Source organism: Taudactylus pleione, unplaced genomic scaffold, assembly GCF_031769625.1.
Source record: "Taudactylus pleione unplaced genomic scaffold, aTauple2 ptg000041l, whole genome shotgun sequence".
Lineage (NCBI taxonomy): Eukaryota > Metazoa > Chordata > Amphibia > Anura > Myobatrachidae > Taudactylus > Taudactylus pleione.
The window spans coordinates 80,222,411-80,232,189 of NW_028284443.1; the positions used below are offsets into that span (position 1 = coordinate 80,222,411).

At 46.3% G+C, this 9,779-nt stretch overlaps 1 pseudogene; it reads left to right on the forward strand.

The window, feature by feature from the left end:
- The first annotated feature begins 1,456 nt into the window (after nt 1-1,456).
- On the forward strand, nt 1,457-1,942 carry LOC148538284 (Y-box-binding protein 1 pseudogene; annotated as a pseudogene).
- The last annotated feature ends 7,837 nt before the right edge of the window (nt 1,943-9,779 follow it).

Below are 9,779 nucleotides of genomic sequence, written 5' to 3' on the forward strand. Positions count from 1 at the left end.
TGTTCTAGATCAATTGCGTGTAACTGTCTGAACTTTTACCTGAATATCACTTGTGCTTTGGAACCACAGGTTCTATGTCTAAGTCTTTATTTATGGTGTGACTGCGTACGCAAATTAGCGTCATCCTTAGAGGTTTATAGGAAGGATTTTAGAAGGTACAGGCAGGGGTACATAAAGGTTCATTTCTAATATTGTTAGGGATCACCACATTTGGCGTCACGAACAGGATCCAGTCAGAGTCCAAAGCAAGCACTACCCCTACTTAATACGAGATGTCACACTAGGAACAACAGATGGGTCAGGGACCTGATAGAGGGAGTCCCATAATGCATACTGTTACCAACATTACTATACCATATTATTTTGGGGCGCCATGGCTTCCCTGCTACTCAGGAGAAATGCATTCAACAGTAGCAACTGAATTCAAAGAATACAAAACAAAACTTCAGGCCATGTTCAGATTGTGCCCAGTAAGTGAGTCACAGAAAGTGGAAATATTAATTGGACAACTGAAAGGGACCGCTCTGCGCGAAGCAAACTTGTGGCTGCAGAGTCAAAAAAGAACTGCAGAAGATGTATTGAAAAGATTGGCGAGCATCTTTGATTCCCGAACATTGTCAGAACTAAAGATACAGTTTTACACAAGAAAGCAGCAAGCAGGTGAAACCCTGCGGGAGTTTGCTCTTGGCTTGCAGGAAGCACTGGAAGCCATTAAGGCCTGCAAACCAGGAGAGATAAGTCAGGAAGATGAGGAACTCATCAGTCAATTTATCGAGGGAGTTTATGACGACAATGTGAAACCTCAGCTTAAACTTTTGCGCCTCCAAGATTCTACTAGCAGTTTCCTGGAGTTTAAGGAGACAGCAATTAAAATTCTAAAGACCACTTCCCAACAGGAACAAGTAATTGCAAATCCAGAACTAGCAGTGCAACAAGTCCAATCGACCACATCAGCAGATCCCTTAGTCACCTTAAAGGAACAAGTCGCATGTCTTTTTCAGGGGATGACAGACATGTGTAAAGATTTTAAGAACTTGAAGGAAAGACCCAAAAGGGAAGAGAGAGACTGGTGATCTGAAAGAAGGCTCTGCTATGACAGCCGATGGGAGGCAATTTGGAATTACGGCCAACAAACTACTAATAAGTTTGATGAACTAGACCGACCGATGTGTAGATGCTGTCAAAGAAGCGGACACACCGAATGCAATTGTCAACAGTCTGGGAAATTTAAAACCAGAAGTCCTGAGACTGAGGACCAGCCCTTAGAAAGAAAGGAGCAAATAGGCCCACTCTTCGAGGAAGGTATGAGCCTTGGTCCGATGTTGCAGAACCAAGCAAAAGCTGTCCACATGGCACATGTAGGCGATGTTACACCAGCTTGTGCAAGAAAAATTTAGGACAAGTCGTATGGTTCCATGTGCAACGTGGTTACGGGTTCATAAAACGAGACGACACCATGAGCGATATTTTTGTACATTATTCGGCCATCCAAAAAAACAATCCCAGAAGATATCTTCGAAGTCTGGTGGCTGGAGAGACTGTTGAGTTTGTTGTGGTAATGGGAGAGAAGGGCTTCAAAGCCACTAATGTAACTGGTCCTGGTGGTGTTTCAGTGCAAGGTAGCAAATATGCAAAAGATCACAATCATTATTGGCATTATCGACATCGCAGAGATCCTCCAACCAACTACCAGCAAAACTACCAACACCGTGAAGGAGGAGAAACTTCAGAAGTTGAAATTGTGGCAGATAAAGAGAGTACTAATCTACAACGGCCCTACCGGAGGCGTCACTACCCACAATACTATTTAAGGAGGCCTAATGGACACAGACAACAATATTCCGATGTCCCAGAGCAGATTGAGTTAATGGACAGAACAGTTGGTCGACGAGCAGAGAAACCAAGTGGATTGGTGCAACAGGATCTGCAGGGAATAGTCTGAGCGCGACTTCCTCAGGAAGCTCCATGCCAGAGTGAATCCAGAGTGGAGAACACCCATTCCATCATGGCCCACCCCAACCAAACAGATGTGAATAGTATATGTGTAAAAAAAAATGTTTAAGAGATTGTTTTACAGTGGACTTTGAATGTTGTCTGTTGTGTGAGTACATGCAAGATTTAAGCGGGGATGTATGTAGTACCCTGCTATGTGAGTTATTATGTCTTACACAGTGCATGTAGAAGCAATTACACAGGCAGACCACAGTTTACAGCAATTTCTGCAGCTACTGAAGAGGTCAGCAGCAGGTCATGTGACCAGTGTCAGGTGGTGTGACACAGTCAGAATAGGAGGTCCCTCTCCTGGGTAGGGGACTCCTTCCTTACACACACACACAGCAGCAGGGAAGCAGCACACCAGTCTGGATGGGAGTACAAGCTGGTCGGCACCAGTCTTTATTGTACAAATGTCAGAAATAACAAAGAAAACATAAACATAAATCCTAGCCCTGTCGGGGCACTAACTTCACAGGTGGTTCCCTCACTACCAGAACCTGGCAGGGCCTAATGCCCTCGCCAGCAACAAAGCACAGCACAGTACTCACAGATAGGTTTTCCAAGTGTCTCTGAGCAAACTCCCTGTCTGCTCTCCCAGGTGAGACAATCAGGCCTCAACACACTAGGCTTATATTGGCCACTCTCAGGTGGAAACCCTAACAACCTGTTACCAGGCTGCGAGAACCAAAACCTGGAGTGGCCGTGGGTGGAGCCCTCCCTCTCCTCTCACCCACAACCCCCAGGTCCCAAACCGGCTTTTCAAAAAACCGAAACTCAAGCCTGCTACACTGCAGACTTTCTCCTGGGGGTTTAAAACACAAAAGACAGGAATCTGGGACAAATGTACCTGCCACAGACCACTTTACCAGTGATCCTATCACACATCCCCCCCTTTGTTTCGACCTGTGGGGCGGAAAAACTGAAGCCCCCAAACAATGAACGCGTGACAACGCGTCAGCATTGGCCAGCTGGCTTCCTGGCCTGTGTTCCACTGAAAATTTAAAAGTTTGTAACGCCAAGAACCATCTCGTAATTCTCGCATTACTGTCCTTATTTTCGGACATCCACTTCAAAGGGGCATGGTCAGTGATCAATTTGAACTTTCTTCCAACCAAGTAGTACCTGAGAGCCTCTAACGCCCATTTTATGGCCAACGCCTCCTTCTCCACTGTGGCATAGTTTCTCTCATGTACATTCAACTTTCTGCTAAGATAGAAAATAGGGTGTTCCTCACCCACCTTGTTCTGGGACAGGACCGCTCCTATACCTACTTCTGATGCATCGGTTTGTACTATGAATTCCCTTTCAAAATTAGGAGTCATCAGGACTGGTTGGGAACACAACGCTACTTTCAACTCCTGAAAAGCTTTCTCTGCCTCAGGACTCCATTCTACCATGACTTTTTGTTTGCCTTTGGTCAGGTCAGTCAGTGGGACTGCCATGGTGGCAAAGTTGGGTATAAACCTCCTGTAGTACCCCGTAATTCCCAAGAAGGCTCTCACCTGCTTCTTATTCAGAGGCCGTGGCCAGTTTTGTATGGCATCAACTTTATTGAGCTGAGGCTTTATCAGGCCTCTGCCAATGGTGTATCCCAGATATTTTACTTCCTCCATGCCTAGACAACACTTTTTTGGGTTGGCTGTCAAACCTGCCTTATAGATGGAGTCCAACACTGCTTGTACCCTGGGTAAGTGAGACTGCCAATCAGGACTATGAATGACCACGTCATCCAGATAAGCAGCCGCATACCATCTATGGGGCCTTAGAATCCTGTCCATCATTCTTTGGAAGGTAGCAGGTGCCCCATGTAGCCCGAAGGGCAACATCTTGTACTGAAACAAGCCCTCTGGCGCTGAAAAAGCTGTCTTTTGTTTGGCGCTCTCGGTTAACGGTACTTGCCAATACCCTTTGGTTAGGTCAAGAGTGGTTAAATACCTTGCCATCCCTAGTCTCTCAATCAGTTCATCCACTCTTGGCATCGGGTAGGCATCGAATTTTGAAACACTGTTCTACTTTCGGAAGTCATTGCAGAAACGCACACTCCCGTCGGGCTTTGGGATCAACACAATGGGACTTGACCATTCACTATGTGATTCTTCAATAACCCCTAACTCTAGCATATTTTTAATTTCTTTCGACACCGATTCTCTTTGTGCTTCTGGTAACCTATAGGGCTTTAGATTAACTTTAACCCCTGGGTCAGTGATGATGTCATGTTTAATGACCAAGGTTTTCCCAGGTACGTCAGAGAATAGCACCCTATTTCTAATCAGAAACTCCTTGACCTCTTGTTGAATTGCCGACAGGGTTTTTGCCACTGTCACTTCGGGAACTAAGGGCCCTGGACTTACTAGAGGGTCTCGGGCGGCCGACAGTACCGTTCTATCTTTCCAGGGCTTTAACAGATTTATATGGTATATCTGTTCCGGCTTTCTTTTCCCCGGCTGGTAAACTTTGTAATTGACCTACCCCACTCTTTTTAGGATTTCAAAGGGCCCTTGCCATTTAGCCAAAAGTTTATTTTCCACAGTGGGAACCAATACTAACACTCTGTCCCCAGGAGCAAAGCTGCCCCTCCCATGTCTCTTTGGCAATGTCTAGTAACCCCCTTGGGTGTCTTCCATACAACAAGTCGAAGGGTGAAAACCCGGTGGAGGACTTGGGAACTTCTCTTATGGCCAACAATTAATACGGTAATAAGTAATCCCAATCCCTACCATCCTTGTCGACCACTTTCCTAAGCATGTGTTTTAACGTCTTGTTAAACCTCTCGACCAGCCCATCGGTTTGGGGGTGATAAACCGAAGTTCTTAACTGTTCGATTTTGAACAGGCGGCATAACTCTTTCATGACTTTGGACATAAACGGTGTACCCTGGTCAGTTAGTATCTCCTTAGGTATACACTGCCTGCTAAAGACATGAACTAGCTCTCTGGCAATGGTCTTGGTTGACGTATTGCGCAACGGAATCGCTTCCTGGTACCTGGTAGCGTAATCCATTATGACCAGAATATAATGGTGTCCCCTGGCAGACTTCATTAAGGGTCCAACCAAATCCATCGCTATTCTTTCAAACGGCACCTCTATAATAGGCAATGGAACTAGTGGACCCTTAAAATGTGGCCTGGGAGCATGATACTGACACTCAGGGCAGGATGCGCAAAAGTCAGATACCTCTTTATGAAGCCCGGGCCAGTAAAACCTCTGCATTATTCGCTCAGTGGTTTTCTCTACCCCTAGATGGCCTGCCGTTATATGACCATGGGCCAGATCCAACACTGTTCTTCTGTAGGCTTTGGGAACTATTAGTTGTTCCACAACATCTTCCCCCTTCTTAGTCACCTGATATAACAAATCCTGCCACATTGCCATGTGGGGATAGGACAAAGGACTATCAGGGTCTACGGGTTTACCTTCAACTACTTTTACATTCTCCCTGGCTTTTACCAAAGTAGGGTCATTCAACTGCTCCACGGCAAAGACCTCTCTTCTGACCTCTAAATCAGGCAGACGATCACCTGGCCCAACAACACTTCCCACCTCAATGGGAGGCACATCAGTTGGCGGGCCACCATCACGCTCCGCATTCTCTAGTTCGCCAATCATAGTAGAAAAAGGTGAATAACTCTGACTCAGAAGAAACTCCCTCCTCCACTACATCGACAACCTTCTCAAATGGATCGGGGTTGTTCACCTCTGGAACAAAACGGCTTTCCCACAACTTCCAGAAGTGAGCAAAGTCTCTCCCCAATATTGCATCGTACATCATACCATGTACCAAACCTACAGAAACTATAGCAGAACCACATGGTGTCTCGATGTTCACCTCGGCAGTAACATAATATCGAGTATCCCCATGTATGCAGGTCACACCAACAGTTTTCCCCTCACGCCGCAAGGGGTTCACCAGCTCAGCTTTTAAAAGTGTCACCAAGCTACCAGAGTCTAACAGTGCCTCTACTCGGTTGCCATCTACAGTGAGTACACACATGTGCTTATCAGTCACAGCCTGCCGGTCAGCCGTACAGGCTATCTGTGCAAAGAAAGACCCCCTGCGGTAGACATGAGCAGTATCATATTGCATAGGTTCAGTTGTAAGTGCACAATTAGCGGCAATATGGCCGAGGCCACCACATCGGAAACACTGAGTCATATTAATGTCTAGTCGTTTACGAGGTAAGAACCTTCCCAAACTGGCAGGCCTGTCTCCAGGTTCTACACCCTCAGTCTTAGGTACATTCCACCGCCCAGCACCCTTCTCCCCTGGAAGTCTTACCAGTGTCTCTGGGAGTTTGCCGGTGGGGCATACTCATCAGCTCCTCAGCCGCCACGTACCTCTCCACCAGCTTGACCAACCGGTCCGCGGACTTAGGGTCTGCATGGCTCACCCACTTGCGCAGAGTCGCAGGTAACGATCGCAGGTACCGGTCCATCACGACCCTTTCCACGATCTGTGGTCCCGTCAGCGTCCTGGGCTGTAGCCATTTTGAGGACAGATGGACGAGGTCATGCATCTGCGAACGTGGAGGCTTGTCCATATGGAACTCCCAGCGGTGGACACGTTGGGCACGAACAAAGGTGGTGACTCCCAAGCGAGTTAGGATCTCATGTTTTAGTTTTTTATAGTCCTTGGCATCAGCCAGGCATAAGTCGAAATAGGCCTTTTGTGGCTCCCCAAACAAAAAAGGTGCCACCAGACTTGCCCACTGCTCCTTGGGCCAACTCTCCCTTTCGGCCGTTCTTTCAAATGCGGCGAGATAGGCCTCCACATCATCGCCCAAAGTCATCTTTTGGAGGAAGTGACTGGCTCGTATGGAGTGAGTGGTGGTGGGAGGACCAGTAGTAACATCTCTGGGCCGGGCGACCAGGTGCTGTACCACCTCTCTTATGGCCTGGCTGTTTTCCGCTAAGGCCTGGCGGGTTTCCTCGATGGCGACCTGTTGTTGCCTCTGGGCTGTCTCCAAGGCCAACAGTTGCACCTTGGTGGATTCCTGCTGAGCCCTGGTAGATTCCTGCTGTAGCTTCCTGCTGAAGTTTGTTTGTCTCCTGCTGAGCTGCTGTAGCTTGGAGCAAGGCTTTAATAATGTCCTCCATTTTGTCCTGGGGTGTAGGTTGGAATCTGAACCTTGCCTCTCTGAGCATTGGCTGACGCCTCCTCTATGGGACCCCAAGGACACAGCGTTATTTCCACACTCACAAATTAGGTGTCTGTCCCTTTAATTTTTAAACGGAAAGTTTTCCTCTTGCTGCAACTTCAGTGTGTGTGGGTGCCCGCATTCTCCACCATATTGTGACACAGTCAGAATAGGAGGTCCCTCTCCTGGGTAGGGGACTCCTTCCTTACACATACACACAGCAGCAGGGAAGCAGCACACCAGTCTGGATGCGAGTACAAGCTGGTCGGCGCCAGTCTTTATTGTACAAATGTCAGAAATAACATAAAGAAAACATAAACATAAATCCTAGCCCTGTCGGGGCACTAACTTCACAGGTGGTTCCCTCACTACCAGAACCTGGCAGGGCCTAATGCCCTCGCCAGCAACAAAGCACAGCACAGTACTCACAGATAGGTTTTCCAAGTGTCTCTGAGCAAACTCCCTGTCTGCTCTCCCAGGTGAGACAATCAGGCCTCAACACACTAGGCTTATATTGGCCACTCTCAGGTGGAAACCCTAACAACCTGTTACCAGGCTGCGAGAACCAAAACCTGGAGTGGCCGTGAGTGGAGCCCTCCCTCTCCTCTCACCCACAACCCCCAGGTCCCAAACCGGCTTTTCAAAAAACCGAAACTCAAGCCTGCTACACTGCAGACTTTCTCCTGGGGGTTTAAAACACAAAAGACAGGAATCTGGGACAAATGTACCTGCCACAGACCACTTTACCAGTGATCCTATCACAGTGGTCAGACATGTGATAGCTGGAAGTGAATGGCAGTTACTCAAGGAGACTCTGAGGTGATGGTCATAGAGGAAGATGGATGCTCTTCATCTCTCAGAAGGTGGAGAGCCCTGAGGCAGTCTATAAGATGCCTGAGACAGACCCCAGAGGTGGGAAGAGGGCAGACTGGTCTGAGACTGATGTGAAAGGTACCCAGGGAGCTGGTTATAGTGCTGCAGCCCCTGTATTCAGCATATAGAGCATATGAATGGACTACCTGCACTGGCACATATCAATATATGAAGCACACTGAAGAGATAACATATAAAATATATGTAACAGCCACATGTGAGGATCACACCGGGCTCCGGAAGATAATACCTACCTGGAAACTGATATTAAAGTGACTACAATAGAGATATATATGCATATATATAGTGACAAATGTGCAAAGTACAAAGGGTTGCCTTCTTCCACTGGCAATCACAGTGACATCATATACAGTAGATGTAAACAATCTGGAGCATTATCTACAGCACTATACAAACTCCTGCAGGCTCTGGGACAAATTTATGTGCACCTTCCAGCTCATAATTTGGGTTTGAACCCTAGAGACATTTTATTGTACTGAAATAGTTTATACTGCAGTATAAAAACATTATTAAAGTTATTTAGTTCCACTGGCAAGTGATAGAAGTTGTGCTGTATAGTACAGTATATTGGCATATTGAAAAATAGTGTAATGTATGTTATGTTATAAGGTGTTGGATAAATTGGTGGACATGCAATGTAATGAAATAGTAAAGATAATTTATTTGTGTTGAATTCTAAATTTATATTTAATACCTATGGCTGACTTAAATCTAGAGACTAAGATCTATGTAGTAGGTGAACTTGCCTCTCTGAAGAGAATGACCACTGTTACAAACCTGTAAAGTTACTAGAGCTATTGCGGGCTCTTGAGGATCACCACATTTATATGTGTATAAAATAATTTACAATTGTGAAAACAATTAGGGGCATATGTATCAAAGCTTGATGTGAGATAAGATTGTGAAATATATATCACCAACCAATCAGCTCCAAACTATCATTTCTTAACACAGCCTGTAAAATGTAAGTTAGAAGCTGATTGGTTGGTGAAATATATATCTCACAATTTTATCTCACATCAAGCTTTTATACACATGCCCCTTAAACATTATTAATAAAAAAAAACAACATTTAAATTGTGCAGTTCAATGGCCACCCCCACTGTTGGGGGGGGGGGGCAGAATTAGTTTCATTTGAAATGTTTTTTATTTTTATTTTTTTCAAGCATGTCCCTGGATCGTGAGCCTGAATTTTTCACAGCATTAATCCAAGATGTACAGCAACAAACAGAATAGTAAGCAAGCGTATACTGTGCTGGCAGAATTCAGTAAGCCATACCACGATGATGCCTCCATAAACTGGGTGCGCACCAAGATTCAAAATCTACGCACATCCTTCATAAAAGAGCACAAGAAGTTGGAGAATTCTAAGGGATCCGTAGCCGGGACTGACAGCGTTTATAGGCCGAAGCTGTGGTATTACGACCTCTTCAAATTTGTGGTGCAGCAGGATCCGGTACGTCCTTTGGTTCAGGTGTTGGCAGAGACCGAGGAGTGCAGCCTGCAGCAGGAGGATGTGGGGGAACCCGGAGAGACATCTTTGGTAAGTATAGACCCAGCAATGTGAAATGTCAGCAATTATAAATTTTGAGTCCTACCAAACAAATTTTTAGATATACTCCTCCTGCCACGGCACCACACCATCCCCGTTAAAGTAGGCCATATATTCGTCTCTGACCTTTTTGGCCAGAGCACTCCCGGTTTCCATGACCGCAGGGACCTCCATTGAGGGGAACGGAGCAACCTCTTCCGGAT